General features: G+C 39.5%; 1 long non-coding RNA gene across 3 annotated transcripts in view; it reads left to right on the forward strand.

Annotated features, from left to right (window-relative positions):
• Positions 1–17,911, forward strand: part of LOC111186566 (uncharacterized) — a 35,251-nt gene extending 17,340 nt beyond the window's left edge. For 2 of the 3 annotated variants that reach the window (XR_002647882.2, XR_002647883.2), the window contains exons 7-8: positions 276–10,097; positions 17,145–17,911. This is a non-coding gene — a long non-coding RNA (uncharacterized LOC111186566). The remainder of the gene's footprint in view (positions 1–275; positions 10,098–17,144) is intronic. The other variant, XR_016395428.1, reaches the window with a different exon arrangement.
• The last annotated feature ends 749 nt before the right edge of the window (positions 17,912–18,660 follow it).

Here is an 18,660-nt window from a genome sequence, read left to right on the forward strand (position 1 = left end):
GGAATATTCATCTCCCTAGATCCTTTCTTGATTTGTTCCCTTAACTCATTGCTGCTCAAATGCTACCTACTCAGAAAGTTCATACTTGACTACTCTGCCTAAAATAGAACACTTACTTCTCCCCACACTCACGTTCTATTTTCTTATTCTGTTTTATTTTTCTTCTTGGCGCTTATCACCAACTGCCATTATATGTTTATTTGTTTAATTTCTTTTTTTTTTTTTTTTTTTTGCGGTACGCGGGCCTCTCACTGTTGTGGCCTCTCCCCTTGCAGAGCACAGGCTCCGGACGCGCAGGCTCAGCGGCCATGGCTCACGGGCGCAGCCGCTCCGCGGCATGTGGGATCTTCCTGGACCAGGGCACGAACCCGTGTCCCCTGCATCGGCAGGCGGACCCTCAACCACTGCGCCACCAGGGAAGCCCTATTTGTTTAATTTCTGACTCTACCACTAGAATGTCAGCTCCATCAAAGTGGAAACTTTGTCTTGTTTTTCGCATAAAGCTGCCCCAAAATTATTTCAGACACATATTAGGTAGTTCCTGTCACTAGTAGGTTCCCGACTCACATTTTTTAATGAATGAATTATTGAATGAATAGGTTGTATTGAGTTTGTAGCCAGACAAACTCTTTAGTCCTCGTTTTTCCTAAGATCTCCTCTATGCATTTTGGTTTCCTAAAGGATTCAGTAATTTTATCTTGAGTGCGTAATTTCTTCTGAGCTACAGGATTTAAATTCATTCCTCCAGCTTCCTAGTCTTATATTTGACTCTTGACTTCGGCTCTATTTTCTCTCACTTAAGTTTGTCCATACTCTTCTTTCTAGTCTCAGCATCTTTCTCTTTGACAAAGATGAAATCTGGGACATTTTATTTAATTTTGATATACGTTAATGTATTACCAGCTAATGAACTCAGCAGGCTCTGTCTCCCTTCCTACTCTTGTTTTAAAATAGCAAATCAAAAAAAGAACTTCCTTCCTAAGCATTTTCCCTGAAGTTTTCCTCTTTCTGGGTCCACTTCCTTTGGAAAAGCAGAGCTTTTAATAAAGAGAGAATTGTATAAGATGTTTTACGATTAGGTGATATAGCACATAGACTCTAGGCCTTTCAGAAAATGAAATGAGTCTGAAGAACTAAGAAATATTTTGTGTAGGATGCTTCCCAAGTCTTAAACATGCTGGTGTATATTAAAGAGTAGAATCGTAGATTTTTAGAAACAGTAATGTTATAGATAGTTTTAAAAGAAATAGCAGAACTTGGTGCTGGTATTCCTGTGAAACCACATGTCTTAGCTGTGCATGAATTTTGTCATCAGCCAAGAAGACATCAGGGTCCATGTGAGGTCAAGGGCAGAGTGGCAGAGATTGTTTTAAGTTTTCAGGTCGGCAGACAGACTTGGATGTACTCTGGGAGGGTTAGGTCAGTAACATCACGGCAGCAAGCGTAACCTAACCATCTTGAGAGATTAATGATTCGCTGCTCTCCTAGCCCAGAGACCCAGCAACAATTTTCTCAAAATAACTCCCTGTATAAAGGGCAGAAGCACTGTGTGTGTCTGTGCATGTGTATGGGTGAGTTTGTGAGTATATCCCTATTATGAACATACATGCCTATGTGTACCATAAGGGAAGAGGCTTGCTCTTTTCTTATAATAAATCCTTATTTTTTCTTTCTTGTTTCATATGTCATTGAGCCCCTCCAGTCTTCAAAGGCCTTGCCAGATTCATTGTAATGGCTCTAAATAGTAGGGAAAAAGTAGTGGGTTGAGACGTTTGAATGGGATGACCCTTCAGCTCTAGTGAATGTTGATTTGGAGTACAGGAAGGAACTGAGGAAGACTGGGGGGGAAGGGGTCTGACGGACACCTTTGAGGGTTTTTTTTTTCGTAGTGACAGCTTAATCTATTGGTAAAGTTGGCTGATTGGTGGTAAACCTCATGGAGCATGAAAATTATACCACATGGCTAAGTTTTGCTTTTTCAACAACTGTGCAGTTCGGCTGACCTAAGTCTCATTTCCTGTTTCCATTATGGTTGTTAGTCCCAATTCCTTTCACATCTGCACCCAGACATATCTTATTCTGCAACCCGCCTGCCCATCTGGGCTCTGGGTGACCTCATTCTTGAGATGAGGCCTGCAAGCTGTGCTCAAGATGGACGGCCCCTGACAATGGGTGCAGGGGTGCTAGGCCTCCCTTTGCTCGTTGTGCTGCACCGGCCTTTGCCAAAGCTTCTCAACATATGTTTGTCTGGATCTTTTCAAGGCTCATGCAGCTCTGTTTTAAATATTTAACCTTATATGAGGATGTCTGAGGCTTCCTGAAGTTATTCCTGTGATTTACAAAAGAGAAGAAATCTGATCATACAAACCTGAAGAGAATGATCAAAACGCCAAATGGCAAATCCACTCATTTGCTGTCTTTGTTTTGGGAACTTTATGGGCAGAGAACTGAGCTCTCCTTTTTTGCCCTCCTTGCCAGTTTATCTGTCTATGTGTATTTATTGCACATCGTAAGTGCTAGGCACCAAGGTAGATACAAAAAAGCAAAAGTCTTAGAAACCCACCTTTGAGGCATATGGTCCTGTTGAGAGATATGGTTGACTAGTACAGAGTGGTGTTAATAATAGTAACAGCAAAAAGTTTTTGAGTGCTGAGCCTGTGCCAAGGCTTAATGTTATCTTTATTTGGGGGGGACGGGGGTCATATAGTGTATACTTTTTTTTTAATTTTAATTTTATATTGGAGCATAGTCGATTAACAATGTTGTGTTAGTTTCAGGTGTACAGCAAAGTGATTCAGTTATACACATACATATATCTTTTCTGTTTCAAATTCTTTCTCCATTTAGGTTATGACAGAATAGCATTACCTAGAAATGTATCATCTCATTTAATTCTCATAACAATCCTATTAGGTAGGTGCTGTCTTTCTCCCATTACTCAAATAGAGAACCTGAAGTTGGCGTGACTGAGGAACTTGGCAGAACTGCTCTTCCAGGAGAGCCAGGATTCCCACTCAGTTCTTTTTGAGTTCACAGCCAGCTGGGGCTCCAAAGCTCCACATCTTCACTCGATGCTAGAGCATCTCTCCAGTGCCAACCTCTAGAGTGCAGAGTCAGCTCCATTGGAGCGAGGAGAAAAAGACCTGTGAAGGTTGGAGTCATCACTGGACTTTTCCCACTTATACACAGAAGTGGAACTTGGGCCTTCATTCAGGTTATTTGGAGTGAGCCCCGAACCGGAAGTAACTCACATCGACCCAGAGTTAAATTCCTGAGTCTGTTCCCAGTGTGTTCCTTCTAAACCAACATAATAATATTAGCACAAATGAATGTATTAAGAGATGGGGGCTTTGGTGGTTGTCATTGTTGTTTCTCATCCCGATTCCTCCCACCGAATCTACTTTAGATTATGTGGATAATTTCTTTCGGTTTAGAAGTTAAATCAATGTAAGAAATGCAGACTCTATAAGTAACTCTTCACATTCTTTGTTTTCTTTTGTAATTTCTTTGTAATTCTTTTACGATAGTGCAGTGATTAAGAGCGAGGGCTTTGGAGTCACACTACCTGTATTTGAATCCTAGCTCTTTCACTTACTCGTGGTGGTCATACCCTCTCTGTGCCTCAGTTTTCTTATTTATACCTACCTTATAGGATTGTTAAGAGGATTAATAAGATATATAAATCTTAGAAGAGTGGCTGGTGCATAGTAAATACTTAATGCATGCTGGCATTACTGTTCAATAATGGTTGTTAGTTATTACTGGTGGAGGTGATTGGGCATATCTAGTTCCTTCTCAGTGACTACTAGCATCACAGGTGTTCTCTAAATATTTGTTGAATAAAAAACACAAAGATTTTATTTACAATGTGATTCGAGACTTTGAGGCCAAAGGCAATGATCACAGAATGAGCCTGAATTCTGAGGATTCTGTGTATTTTAAATTTATAGAATGTCGGAACTACAAGAATCCATACAGGTCTCCGGTTTTAGCCCTGCTTAGTTTATAGATGAGCAAACAGAAGTCAAAAATTCACACCACCCCAGTGAGGCAGCCTGAGCAGGATTTTTATCCCCATTTAGGAGAAGCTAATAACAAGGGTTCTTAGCCTTGTAATACTCCACGGTACCTTCAATTAGTTAATTAGATGGCATGTAAAATTCTCAAGACACATTGAAAGTACTGTTCATCTTGATTCTTGATTAGAAGTAAACATCGACCATACAGAAATTCTCAAGGGATGTTGATGATAATCAGTAAAGCAAACCGGGGCTGCCCCACTAACTCCAGGGGCCGCAATTCCCATCATCATCTATAAAAACGGTACCCTCTGGAGTATATGCCCAACATAGCTCTGGCCCTGACTGAGAATTGTCTGCAAGGGTTGATTCGCAGATTTGTTGTATTGGTTATAATATGGTGGCAGGTATAGCCACACTGTGAACCAGATATAGTTCCTATTCATTTAAAACAAACAAACAAATGGACATTCATTCAGCAAATTTACTGAGGACCACGATTCAAGAACTAAACCAGGAAACTATGGACGCCCTCATGGAGCTCACATTATCATGGAGATGTATGAACAGTTCAGAAACAATGGACTGGTTTGATAAAAAAAAAAAAATTAATTTGAATTATGTGATGCAAACCACTAACTAGGCAGCCAGTTAAATTTCTAACAGTGTTACTATGTGTGTTGTAAGGAAGGCACAATGTAAGTAGAACATATACCTGAGAATACACCATGCCAGGAATCTATTTTTTTATAGTTACTTTGCTTCATTTTTCTTCTGAAGATGAAAGTCAATATTATTTTCTCTTGAGGTAATGAGGTAGTCAACAGAAATAACTTGAAGTCTTGAATAAAGTAAGTTGCTAACTGGGTAAAATTTGAAATTTCTAAATAATGCTATAGATTTCAGAGATGTTTAAACATATGCTCAAAATTCCTAATTTTATGCCATATTTAACATTGTGTGATTAAGCCAGATTAAATCATATCAAAGACTAGTATGTTTATAACTCATTGGTTTTCCTCACTCAAATCTACTCCCACCCAGTTTGCCTACCACACAGCAAATTTGTGGCCTTTGATCCATAAATACATCTTTTAAAAAATTAATATTTTCTTTTTCCGTGAAGTGAGTTACTAATCCCTTTATTTCTTCAGAGATATTTCAAAAGAGAACTTGGCAAGTTTTGGCAACCAGGTTATGCTTCAGTAGATGAATAGATAAACTGTGATACATTCAGACAATGTAATATTATTCAGAGCTAAAAAGAATTGAGCCATCAAGCTGTGAAAAGTCTTGGAGGAAACTTAAATGCATACTACTAAGTGAAAGAAGCCAGTCTGAAAATGCTACATACTATGTGCTTCTAACTATATGACATTCTAGAAAAAAATCAAACCATGGAGACAGTAAAAAGATGAGTGGTTGCCAGGGGTTAGAAGGGAGGGAGGGATGAATAGGCAGAACACAGAGATTTTTTTTAGGACAGTGAAACTATTCTGCATGATACTATAATGGTGGATACATCATACATTGGTCCAAATCCATAGAATGTCCAGCACCAAGAGTGGACCATAATGTAAAGTATGGGCTTTGAGTGATAATGATGTGTCAGTGTAGGTTCATCGATTGTAACAAAGGTACTGCTCTGGGGGATGACATCGATAATGGGGAAGGATATGCATGTATGGGGGCAGGGAGTACATGGGAAATCTCTGTCCCTTCTGCCCAATTTTGTTGTGAACCTAAAACTGCTCTAAAAAAAGAAGGTCTGTTAGAAAAAGAGGCAGAGAAGTTTGGACTATACCTGCGTGTCATTTTCATAGTTCCGTTAGCCAGAACTTAAAAAAACAACAACAAAAAAAACATTTGAATCCATGTAAACATTTTGATTGTTAAATCTTAAGTATGTCTTAGTAGATTAGGATTTCAGGAAAAAAGACACCTCCAAGGTGAAAACGTGTAGATGATGCTTCAGCTCAGAGTGACCTGAGCTCTCAGGGACATTAAAGCTCATTAGCGGGATTCTCCCACAGAAACACTCCCGGTTCTGGTCCTGCATTTCACAGTTCTTAGAAAAATGTTCTCATTGATGCTGGGGTGTTGCCCTCCAGCTGAGAGCCTGAGGTCTTTAACTGAAAGGCAAACATATTGGTTTTATATATCTTGTGCTTTCTGGAGGGTGTAGCTTTTTTATTTTTAAAGCGACAAGGGTGAGAAAATGAAAGGGGAAGATCCAATCACCTGTAACTATATTAAACAGCCCCCCAGCTGTTTATAACTTAACACATCATTCCACCCTATAGGAAGTCTTTAACATATGAAAAGGACATCCTTGTGGGGGTGTGGGGGGGATTGACAGGTGGAACTGGGTGAAATGGGACACTTGCTTTTGATGGTGTGAAAGTTATCTTTTGTGAGTTATTGGTATTCTTCTTCCACTGTTTTCTTAAAGATTAGCCTTAGGGAACTTAAATAATTAGGCATAAAATCTCTGGCAGGATATTTAATCAATCACATCTTGGTTTCAGCCAATGGGAGCGCTGTGGTCAGCTGTGTCCCGGTGTGTTCTAGAACAAGCCACAACCTTGGACAATCCGGTCGCACTGCTGGCATTTCTCTTTATTGTGTAGCCTGAAGTTCTTCTCTGTAGGCAAACCGAAAAGGAGCAGCCAACTAATGATACTTCGAAAGTCTACACCTCAGGGAGAAATTTGGGGATTTTCTAACTCTCAAAGTTCCAGTAAGGATGGGGAGAAGTGATGTAATTTGTGTAGGCTAGTAAAAATGCCCAGTCTGGTTTCTGACATTTCAGTTCATGGGTGTATTAGTCAGGGTTCTCCAGAAAAACAGAACCAGTAGGATGTGCATGTGTGTATATTAAAAAATTATATATATATTTATTTTAAGTAATTGGCTCAGATGATTATGGAGGCTAGCAAGTCCAAAATCTCCAAATGGACCATCAGGATGGAGACCCAGGGAGAAGCTGGCAGTCACGAGCCTATTCTCACGTTTACAGGGGGCTGGGGGACTGAGTCTAGGCTGTGAATTTGAGAATCACACTGCTAACAGAACAAACTCTCACCTCTGAGCTGGTCCAGCCCTCCCCCCCGGTACCACAGGGAGCCCTGTTAGCTTCTCCCAAGCCCTGGTCAGGCCTGGCATCATCTCAGACCCCTGCTTAGGACAGGGGATGTGGCCAGCATGCTTCTTCCTTCAACCTGTTGGTACATTTTCTTGAAAGAATAAAAGTTGTCTTTCTCCTGTGGCGAAAAAAAAAAAAGTAGGATAACAGCAATAGGATGAGCCTAAATAATAAAAAATAATAGCTAACAGTTATTTGGTACTGTGTGTCAAGAATGTTTGAATCCTCACAAAAGTCTGTGAGGTAGCAAATACCCTGGAATCGATAAACTGTGCTCAAATCCCAATTCTCCCACTCACTGGCTGTGTGAACTTGGTAAATCCTTTAGCCTCTCTGTACTTCAGTTTCCTTACTAGGAAAATTAAGAATAATCACAGCATGCACTGGTGAAGATTATTGGGAAGATTAAATGAGTGATCCCACACCGAGTATGTATCAATAGACCAGTGCCTGGTGTATTAGAAGCAGTCAGTAACAGTCAGCCGTTGTCATTATAGAGGAAGATAGAACAAAACAACGGCGGGGTATAGGCATGACAGCCATCTGAAACCTAGAAATGGTGTATAGGCTGGGTATCCCCGCATGAGAATATCCAGCATATTTGTTAAGTAGATAAATGAACACATCCTTCCACTGAAGTCTTATAACCCTCAAGTTCAACCGAAAACACCCCATTCCAGTCTCCCTTGGCAAACCCACAACCAATCTTGCCAATGAGAATATGAAGGGAGTCCTGACACTTGTCATGTGTGTTCTTCAGTACTTACTTTTGATTATGTTGATTGAGTCTGGATTAAATACAACCACCTTATGCATGAAGTTTCACCTAGAGATGGAGGCAGATTAAAGGGCACGGCAGCATAAAATAAAAATGAACCACCCAAGATAATTCAGGATGTGCTAGCATGAGGGACTCACAGACCTGAATTTCCCCGTGTTTATTTTATTGTGTCTCAGGCTACAGGAATTATCTCGCAGAAACATTTTTCGACTTAACGGTAATCTTGGGATCTCCGTACTGAAAACCAATGTGCATTTTGTTTCATTCTAGAGTGCTTCAACAACAGTAGCCTAAAATGCTTTAGGATACTCTTTGTGCCATAAGAAGTGAGCCACCGCCAGTAGACCTTAGATTTCCTGTAACTCAGTCAAGGACATTTTGTAGCCATAATGGCCCAAGTCACAGGGGAACTACTGGTAGGATCTTTAGGTTTAAGTGACTTCTTGATTTAACGTCTTAGGGCTGAGTTTCTCCACTTTTCCTACCCTTATTTGTGAAACTGAACTGATTTCTGAATGTAGTTTGCTCGCCACTTTTTTTTTTTTTTAAAGAACATGTTGGGGGTAGGAGTTTATTAATTAATTAATTTATTTTTGCTGTGTTGGATCTTTGTTTCTGTGCGAGGGCTTTCTCTAGTTGTGGCAAGCGGGGGCCACTCTTCATCGCAGTGCACGGGCCTCTCACTATCGCGGCCTCTCTTGTTGCAGAGCACAGGCTCCAGACGCGCAGGCTCAGTAGCTGTGGCTCACGGGCCTAGTTGCTCCGCAGCATGTGGGATCTTCCCAGACCAGGGCTCCAACCGGTGTCCCAGGCAGTAGCAGGTAGATTCTCAACCACTGCGCCACCAGGGAAGCCCCGGGAAGCCCCTGCTCACCACTTTTAACTATTTGGTTTCTTTTCCTTCTCTGACTTTGCTTATTGCTGCTTTGGAGACCGATGCCCTTGTCAGTTTCTTTTGCCTGGGGCTTTGGCTAAATGAGAACTTTCAAAACCCTCACACAGTTACTCTCTGACCCTGATAGAATCTTGCTTCAGAGCACTCCCCCTAGCCTGAAAACCCATGCCCTAGGCCCCATATAGTTGTTTTCTCCTGGTGGCCTCAATCTTTCAACTCTAAGTATGGAAAACCAAAAAACGGCAACAAATGATTTTATGCTAACTAGGTTGAAAGGGATTCTCCAGTCTGCTATTAAAAAATCAAAAACCAGTTAGACCATCACGTGGAGGCCAGCGCATTGTTAGGTAATCAAGGTTATTCACTAATGTTTTGACAGCTCCACTTAGCATAAAGGTCAACTGGAGACACTTCTGACCACATAGGCCCTCACACAATGTTTTATTGACTTGGCTGACTTATAAATCCTATGTCCATGAGATAATTGGCAACACACTCCTTCACAGATGTGAGTTATGCAATCAGGGTGGGAAAAAGAGCTACTGAAGCTGACTTGCTGGAAATCTTTACTTCCAATCTATAAAACATAATAAGGTTAAGAATAGAAAAGAGTGCCAAATACCAGTGTTTTGTAAAGCGGTTTACAAATGTAAGGCAACATTGTCGGCATTATCAAGATTGATTGATCATCTATCTATCTATCTATCTATCCATCTGTCTATCCAGCTATCTCTCTATATCTATCGATCTACCTATCTATTCTAAGACGTCTAAACCTGAGGACTCCATTAAATGTCAAGATAATCAGTGTTACATATTTTTATTTTTTGCAAATAGTCCTCCAGACCTGTACAGTGGAGACCAACTTTGGTTTCAAAGACTGTGTTTTAGGTTTTGTTTTTTTTTTCAATGAGTAATTTCTTCTGCTTACCCATTCTTTATTTTGATACTGAGTCTCATAGATCAATTACTACTATTAATCAGCTAGAAGACTAAATGAAATTAATACCACAGACACATGAAGGGTCAGTCTTGCCAGCTGGTGTGAACTGTAAAAGGTGGAGTGTGTGTGTCATAAATTGTTCTGTATGATGATATGACTATTGTTATTTGCAGAAAACTTTATATTTTTTTAGGTCAAGAAGCCTGTAATTCTCCAAGTGATCTCTGAACCTTATTTAATGCAGCAAACCACAGAAGGAGCTGAGCTAAACAGTGTCTGCAAGTTGGAAAGTAATAACTTTCCTCATCCCTTCCGTAAGTGACTTGTGCCTTGTGATGAATGCAGACCCTTCCTTCACGAGGGTTTCCCGATATTATACACTTGTAGCAAATAAGGTTAGAACCTTTAAAATATAGCATTTAGTAATGTGCTGGAAATAGCTTCTTCTCGATTCCTTTAAAGGTCACCGCATTTGCTTTCCAGGCGTCGTTTTAGCTCAAGCCTCTACCCAGTGGAACTGAGATCATGCTTGCCTTTGCGCCTTCAATTTTCCCAAACTTAAGAGTGAAATGGCAGGATAAAGTGGAGTGTGTGTGTGTGTGTGTGTGCACGTGCTCTTGTGAGTTTAGATGTAGCAGTGCATTGTCAAGATAATCTCAATGTTGGATACATGCACGCGGCTTCTTCAGTTGGAGGTAAGGTTAGGCTTGTATTATCCTCTGTCCAGAAGCCAAGCTTCTAGGAGTGAAATTGGGCAACAGGTACTAAAGGAAAACAAACTCTGCAGAAAACTCTCAAAGCACAGAAAACTCTTTGTGCCTTGCCTGAGTGCTCCATGTGTCCCCAACCAAAGTATATTAATAAGACCCTAGCCAGGTAAATTAGCATCAACCCACAAGTTTTGCTGCTGTTCCACTGGAAAAAATAAATTCATTAAGCCATTGATATAAAGCAAGAATAGTCAACCGCAGCCTTGCTATCAAAATTAGTATTGGAATGGTAGAGTGAAACAAGAGACAATTTCACACCAACTGACACAAATCAAGGCCAAACTGGAAAAAAGAGAACGGCTTCTTCTGTAAAGCATGGTTCACTGATTCTAGAATCATCGCTGTCTTTTGTCAGTACTGCCAATATCCTCACCTTCCTCATATCATCAGCACCATTGTTAACCTCATCTTCATCATGTTTATAGTCGGCAGTCATGTTTCCTTTTACAAGTACACTAAAGATGAATAGTGGTCCATATCTGCCAAGAGCCTGCCCTCCATGTTCATGTCCCAGCTAATTCTGATCCCCTCTCTGCACATTAAAAACTCTACCTAGAACTCCAAGCCCAAGGTCGAATTTCTCTTCCTCTTTCTAGGGCCTCTCTGCTGAATTCCTCATAGTAGCCATTGTCTGGCTATTAATAATTTTTCATTTGTAATTATCGTTTTTGGTTGTTAGCCATCTTTTCAAGTGTGCATATTTTGTTGGTTTGGCTAGAATATAAGGGTTTGATGGCAGAGACTGTGTTTCTGTACACTGGTGTAAATACCATATTATTTATATTAGTGCCTTATTAAATGTAGCACTTAATAAATATTCAACAAATATTTATCAATGATTGCAACTTTATAGGGAAGTTGGAGAATTTGTTCATGGCCAAATATCCCTATAAGTGGTATTAAGTTAGCCAGATAAGTTTGTGGAGACTGTGCCATATGCACTCGTGACAGGGAATATGAGTGTCAAGGAAGGAAGGGTGCAAAGAGGTCAAGAAATTTGGAATTTGTATTAAGTGGAGGTGATTTCTCAGAAGAAAAAGGACTTGGCCTGGGTTTTAACATGTTCTATGCACTTGACATGTAAGTTTCACAAAGTCTGTTGAGAGGGTTGGAGAAGATGCTGTGAGGAGGATGTAAACGTGAAATCAGAGAGTTAAATCAGCAGCACAAAGAGGAAGTGGTATTAGTGAAAGTCAGGGTCAAGAGTTTGCATTTGGCAACGTGGATGGACCTAGAAATTATACTAAGTGAAATAGACAGACAGAGAAAGACAAATATCATATGGTATCACTTATATGTGGAATCTAAAAAAATAATACAAGGGAACTTATTTACAAAACAGGAATAGACTCACAGACATAGAAAACAAACTTACGGTTACCAAAGGGGAAAGGGAGTGGAGGGATAAATTAGGGATTTGGGATTAACAGACACACACTACTACATATAGAATAGATAATCAACAAAAACCTACTGTACAGCACAGGGAACTATATTCAATATCTTGTAATAACCTATAATGGAAAAGAATCTGAAAAAGAATATATATATATATATATATATATATATATATATAACTGAATCACCTTGCTGTACACCTGAAACATTGTAAATCAATTGTACTTCAATAAAAAAATTAATCTGAAAAAAAGAGTTTGCATTTGGACTAGACAGATGACAGTTGTCCTTAGAAGATTTTGAATAACTGAGATATGCCCTCCATTCAGTACATGTAAAGGATTGTATTAAAGGCAAGAGGAAGTGAACAGGAAAAGAGGTTACCGTCACTTATGGATGGAATAACCAGAATCTGAGCAGGGTCTTGAGAAAAAAAGGGAGAGAAACGAATGAGAAGCAGAGCGAGCTGCTTAGACTTGCAAAGGAATGAGAGGATGACACTGTCGATGATACTGGAGCCTCAGGGGAAAGCAAGGATTCACCTTTGTTCCATCCCCAGGTAAGAAGGGTGAGCGGTGAAATACTATAATCCCAGCTGATAATGAAAGTAGGTGGGTGGGAGATCTTCTACTCCCTAGTTTCAAAGAAATCTCTCTTTAGGGTCCAGCTCTTGGACAATGATGGGAAGACTTAAGGTTACATAGATTTGAGGCAGGTGAATTGAACTATCCTTAGCCTTTTAGCAGAGAGATGGTGAAAAAAGCCATTGATTGGAAATCAGGTGCTCTGGGGTCTCCACTTGCCATGTCTTTTAACTGCACATCATTAACTTCTCTGAGCTTTGAAAAAACAGAAGGAACAGACTAAATAATTTCTAAGCAAGCTTTCATATTCTGTGTTCTATACTGGGTTTCGGCACACCATTGCTTCAGTAGGTTGGTCAATGAAATATACAGCAACGTGCTTGCATCATTACAAATGAGAGTACAGTACAGACTTGCAGACCCACACTCGTGCAGTGTATTTTCCTCCAACTTGGAAATGTTAGCTGTGTGAGTTTCAGAATAACAACCTGCCATGCGAACTCCCTCCATTTGGGTTATTTATTTGCTGTAAACAAAATGGCACCTCGCTGTAGCTTGGAATCTCTCAGGCACTTTTGAATATATCTACGAGAAGATATATGAATACATTTCCTTGACTGATGGTTCAAAATGCCATCCACACCTGAGTCTGATGAAGATTCTAGCTCCAGCTACCAACTTACAGGAGAGAAGAGAGAAAAGTGTTAACCTATACCATGGGATTGCATTCAGCTTCATCCAGACTGTGGAAAAATCTTCAGGGCATTATTACCTGATTGCCTAACAAACACATTATAAGAAAGACAAAAGAGAAGTGAGATGGAACCCATAGATACTTTAAATGCTTATAAATGAATTATAATATGTGGACTTCATTTGCCTCCTAATTCAAACATACAAATTTAAAAATTATGACGTTCATGCGAACTGTAGATGTGATCACTGACTAGATATTTGATAATTATTTACAAAATATTGCTAATTTTAAAGGCTGTGATAATGGTATAGTGGTTTCTTAAAGATCTGATCATCTTTTAGAGATACAGGAGTTACATACTGAAATATTTACAGGTGAAATTACATGGTATACAGTTAGCTTCAAAATAATATGGGGGAAGGGGTGGCTGAAACCAGGATTGGCCATGTGTAGATTTTTGTTGAGGCTGGATAATGGCTACATAGCAGTTCATTGTACTTTTATGTGCTTAAAATTCTCCACAATAAGAAAAAAAATTAATGCCATCGACTTACACTGAGCATTTTCTTTGATTCTTGGAGCTTTCTTAGTACTTCCTCAGTGACAGGTTGGACTATCCCTACAAGAATGTGATATAGACACTGATGCTTTTTTGGTAGAAGATTATTAATGCTTAAATGGGGAAAGAATTGCTAACAGATATAAAATTTAGTTTTTATTGTTCTAATGGATTCCCCCTTTCCTTCCCATCCTCAGTTTCTAAACTGGGATAAGGAGGGAAAAAAAACAACTTAATTTTTCTGGCATTGCCATCTCTATCGGGAAATCCTTTGGCCTTTTTGTAGAGGCAAGTCCCTAACTGAGAACATCCCCTGTGCACTGACCAGGCCCATCATTTAGACTCAGACTTAATTCTCCTGGAGTCCATGTAATTTCCAACCAATAAATATGCTCTAGAGAGACTTAGGACATTGGGAATCCAAATGAAAAAGCTGTAGTTGTGGACTTTCTGGGGCCCATAGAAAGTTGAGATGAGCCTTTTCCCTTTGCCCTCACATCCCTCCCTATAGTGATATTTGTAGTGGACATTTGTTCTAAGAGTATCCTGATTTTCACTGTTGGATTCTCTTCTCCTCTCCTCCAATAGTCTTTAGAGGAAGCTGACCTCACTCCCTGATCTAGGGGTGGTCTTGGATTGGCTAAACCCAATCAGTACATTCCATTCCCTTGGTTATGGCCGTTCATTCTGGGGAAGACATATGCCCCACATTGGTCCAATCAGTGTGTATCTTAGCACTATTGCAATACTGGGGCAGAAGGAATCTCTCCTACTGGACTTGAGCAAGGATGATTGTATCCCTGACTTTGTCAGACAATTATCCTGCTACAAGTAGGAGAGTAAGTATTAGGATAGAACTCAGGTTGAGGATTGCTGAGCAGAAAGATGAAAAGAAATTGGGTCTTTGGAGACATGACTGAGAAGCTGGATCTGTCAACCATGAAACTGCCGTTCCTTGAGACTGTATTTATTCTGAGGGCCAACAAATCTTGATTGGTTAAGCCAAATGAATTGTGCTTTATTTCATTTGTTTCTAAGAGCATCTTAGCATAAATGGAACATGCTTACCTACTGACATAGAAAAGCTGGAGATAGAATATTTCAGTGAAGAATCCAGGGGTGAGAATATACTGCTCACTTTGCCTCTTAAATGGGTCTATGCTCCATATTGGGTATATTAAAACAAGATTGAGACAATCTAGTTGGAGACATCAAATAAACAAATGTTAGGTGACTAGACAAACTGAAAGACATGATTTTGCTGAGTCTGATCCTGTCTAGTGAACCTGGACAACCAAGTAAAGGGTAGAGGTAATAGGTCAAGATTAGCAGAGTAACCTGAGTGATGTCACTAGATGTCGGGGGCTAGGAGCAGAAGGAAACCTGGGTTTAAACTCCTCCTATTTCTGTTCCCTCTTTGTAAAAACCCATATCAACTGTATAGACCAGAATGCGTGCCCCAGATGGCACTAGATTGCTCCATGAGAATGGACCACACCTGACTTATTCACCTTTGTATGTATTAATTGAATGTCACATGTATGTAAGGCACTGTTCTAGGCACTGGGAAACATTCCAATATAAGGAGATCAGATCAGTAAGCAACTAGACAAGTAAATAATATATAGCCTCTCAGATAGCAATAAATTTCATGGAAAAAAAGAAAGTAGAATAAAGCAGGCAAAAGAGTGCCAGGGAAGAGGGACAAAATATATAGTGGCCAAAAAGGTGACATTTTAGCAGAAATCTGAGCGACATGAGGAGAGAGCCATGTGGACATCTAGAGGAAGAGTTTCCAGGAAGAGATGGCAGCCAGTACAAAGGCCCTTGGTAGGAGCAAGCTTAGCATGTTTGAGGAATGTTAAGGAGAATCAGAGTGGCTGGAAGGGAGTAAATGAGGAGAAGACTCACAGGAGATGAGGTCTCAGAGGTAGTGAGAGACCAGAACATAAGGGTCCTGGAGGCCAATCTAGGCACTTTGATTGAATTATGAATTATTTGGAATGCTATCACAAGTTAAATTGGGGAACCACTATGTTTTACTCATTTCTTAGTTTGAAGATGGAAGTGAAAATTATAATTGCTTATAAAACAAGCCAAACAGAACAGAAGTGGGCAAAGAAAAATGCAAATCTCCTCCCTTCCATACCTTCCTCCCATCCTCTCCCATCTAAACACTCACCGACCCCCTCCAGCCCTAGAAACAGAAATTAACAATTTGTTGGGTAGTCAACTATACATTTTTCCTAAGCTCATACAAATACGTATCTCCCTGCAACACACATAGAATATGTATGTGTGTTTATAATTACTTCTTATTTTTATTAAAATACGATTATATTATGGACTAGTCTCTGCATCTTGCTTTATTTGTGGAACAATATTTTGTGCACCAGGTCAACAGACATCTCACATAATCTTCTCCATCTTGCCATTTTGTTGTTCCTCATTTTCTTACACCTCTCACGAGGATGATGGCAAAGAATAAGATCTGTGATGTAAGTGAGTCCTCCTAAAATTTTCTGATATAATATTCCAGATCATGGATGTCAGTAGAAATAATTAATAAATGATTTTTTACAAGTTCAGCTCACTCTTGGTGCTGAATCAGAATTTTCTATCTTTCCCTCTAATCATTGGTTTGCACAGGCCTCAAAAGTCATTTTGCCTAGAAATTTGGGACAAAAATCAAGAAAAGGTAAATATTAGAGAGAATCATGGAATTTTGGAATTGAAAGGTACTTAAGATATTACCTGATCTACTCTTCTTCTTTTATTAATTCGATAAATATATACTGAGTGCCTAGTACTAGGTAGGTACCAAGAAAGGTGTTAGAGACAAAAAGTTGTCTAGGACACAATCTCAGTCTTCATCTTAACATCAGGGCAAGTGAAGGCTCAAAGAGATTGGGAGGCTTTCCCAGAACACATTAGGGAAGTGACAAATGTGATTGGAACACAAACCAGTTAAACCAGTTAACCAGTGCAGGGTTCTTTCCATTGTATCTCACAGCATATGGAAGTTTATAACAGTAAATAACTAAAGGCCAGTCCTGAATGCTGTCATTTGCAAAAAGTTTAGCTATTAGAGGTCCATGCAGTGAATGAAATACTAGTTAGACTGCTCTCATCTATCAGGAGCTGGTAATTTACTCTGAAAAATCTAAGTGTAAAAATCTAATTTCAACCCACTTTCTTAGAGGGTAAATTTTATTCCATTTCCTTTTCTCAAGGCTCTGTCATTAGCATATTAAACTAATGAGTGAATCAATTATTTAAAACTGGCAATATTTTTTTATTATGTCTAATTAAGTGTTTAATCAGGACATTCTGGTCTTTAATTCTGAAAACAGCATTCACCACAGGATGAATGAAATGGCTGGGTGGAACTTTACTCACAACCTCTTGTACGCAGACGACTAGGAAGGAAGCTGGAGGCTTAGAGGTGAAGGTGAACGGGAACGAGTCACAGAAGAGACAGGAAGTGACAACAAGCCTAATCGTCAGCAGCTGAGCATGATGACTGCATGTTTCTGAACAGACGACAGTGGGGAAGGGTAACTACCACCTCAACTTCAGGATATGGTTCCTGGAGTCTCCATTGCACAATAAAACTGATATATAGGGCAGCTAAAGCATTCTTTGCTTTTCTCTAGACTCCTCCAAGTATTTACCGTATCATTTAAGTGTTAGTTAACGAAGTACCTCAATAGTCATACAATATTTTAAAGACCATCTGAAAAGTATTTAACCAATAATTATAATTCATTTCAGGAGATGTTTTTGATTTCAAAAGCACATACTTAATATTTACCAAGTTCACTGAATCTACTGGTATGCCAACATATTACCTAAAGGCCAAACTATCCTAAAACTAACAGTAAATCATAACAAAAAGATCCCAGAAAATGTCCAGGAGCCACTCAAAGCAGATAGGGAAAGTGGGAGACAGAGGTTAATTCACATATGCATTCCTTTATTCAATGAATACTTATTCAGTGCTTCCTGTATACCTGAAACACTCTGATTCTTACTAGAGATATAAAAGATAACAAAACAGTCATGATTCCTACTTTCTCAAAACTTGCAGTTTACCAAGAATATGGACAAACTAGAAATTACAATGCCATGTAGTAAATAGTAAGATAATGTTACCAAATCCAAATTCATTCTGCTTACTGCATGACAGACCGTTAAATTGGGAGACGAGGTGTTTGGGAAAGGAATAACAACTTTATTTGGAAAGCCAGATGTCTGAGAGGATGGCAGACTAATGTCCTAGAGAGCCATCTTACCCAAGTCAGAATTCAGGCTTCTTTTATACTAAAAAAGGGAGGAGGTGTGGTTGGTTGATGCAAACTCCTTGGTGTTGGAATCCTTTGTTCTTTTGGCTGCCCACATAGGTCAGGTCACTACGTTCCTATGAACCTCCAACAAGACAAATGTTATTCTCTGTTCTGCAACTTTTTATCTCTATATGAGTGGGAAAATGTTATACCCTTAGAGGTCAGAGCCTTGAGAATGGGCTATCCTGTATATTTCAGGCTATAGGCAACATTCTTAACTCAAAGCACAAACAATAGAATACAAAGGTTGAGGTAAAACCAACAGATCTAATATGGAGTCAGATTTGTTCTTCCCTATTACAATAAGAGTATGTTCTGAATGCTACAGGAATACTCAGGAAAGGGAAGTCAGGAAGCTTGTGAGAGGAAATTGTATGAGGAAATGAGTTGACAGCACCAGACCAGTAGAAGTGAACTTCCTTTTCCAGCAGGAGAAATGAAATATTCTAACTGACCCACTCACTGAAAACAACCAAAAATGTTTGATAGACTATTTTAAAAATCTTGCATTTTTTCACATGTG

Source organism: Delphinapterus leucas, chromosome 13, assembly GCF_059928025.1.
Source record: "Delphinapterus leucas isolate spDelLeu-1000000601 "Yukka" chromosome 13, BTC_Dleu_Yukka2, whole genome shotgun sequence".
NCBI lineage: Eukaryota > Metazoa > Chordata > Mammalia > Artiodactyla > Monodontidae > Delphinapterus > Delphinapterus leucas.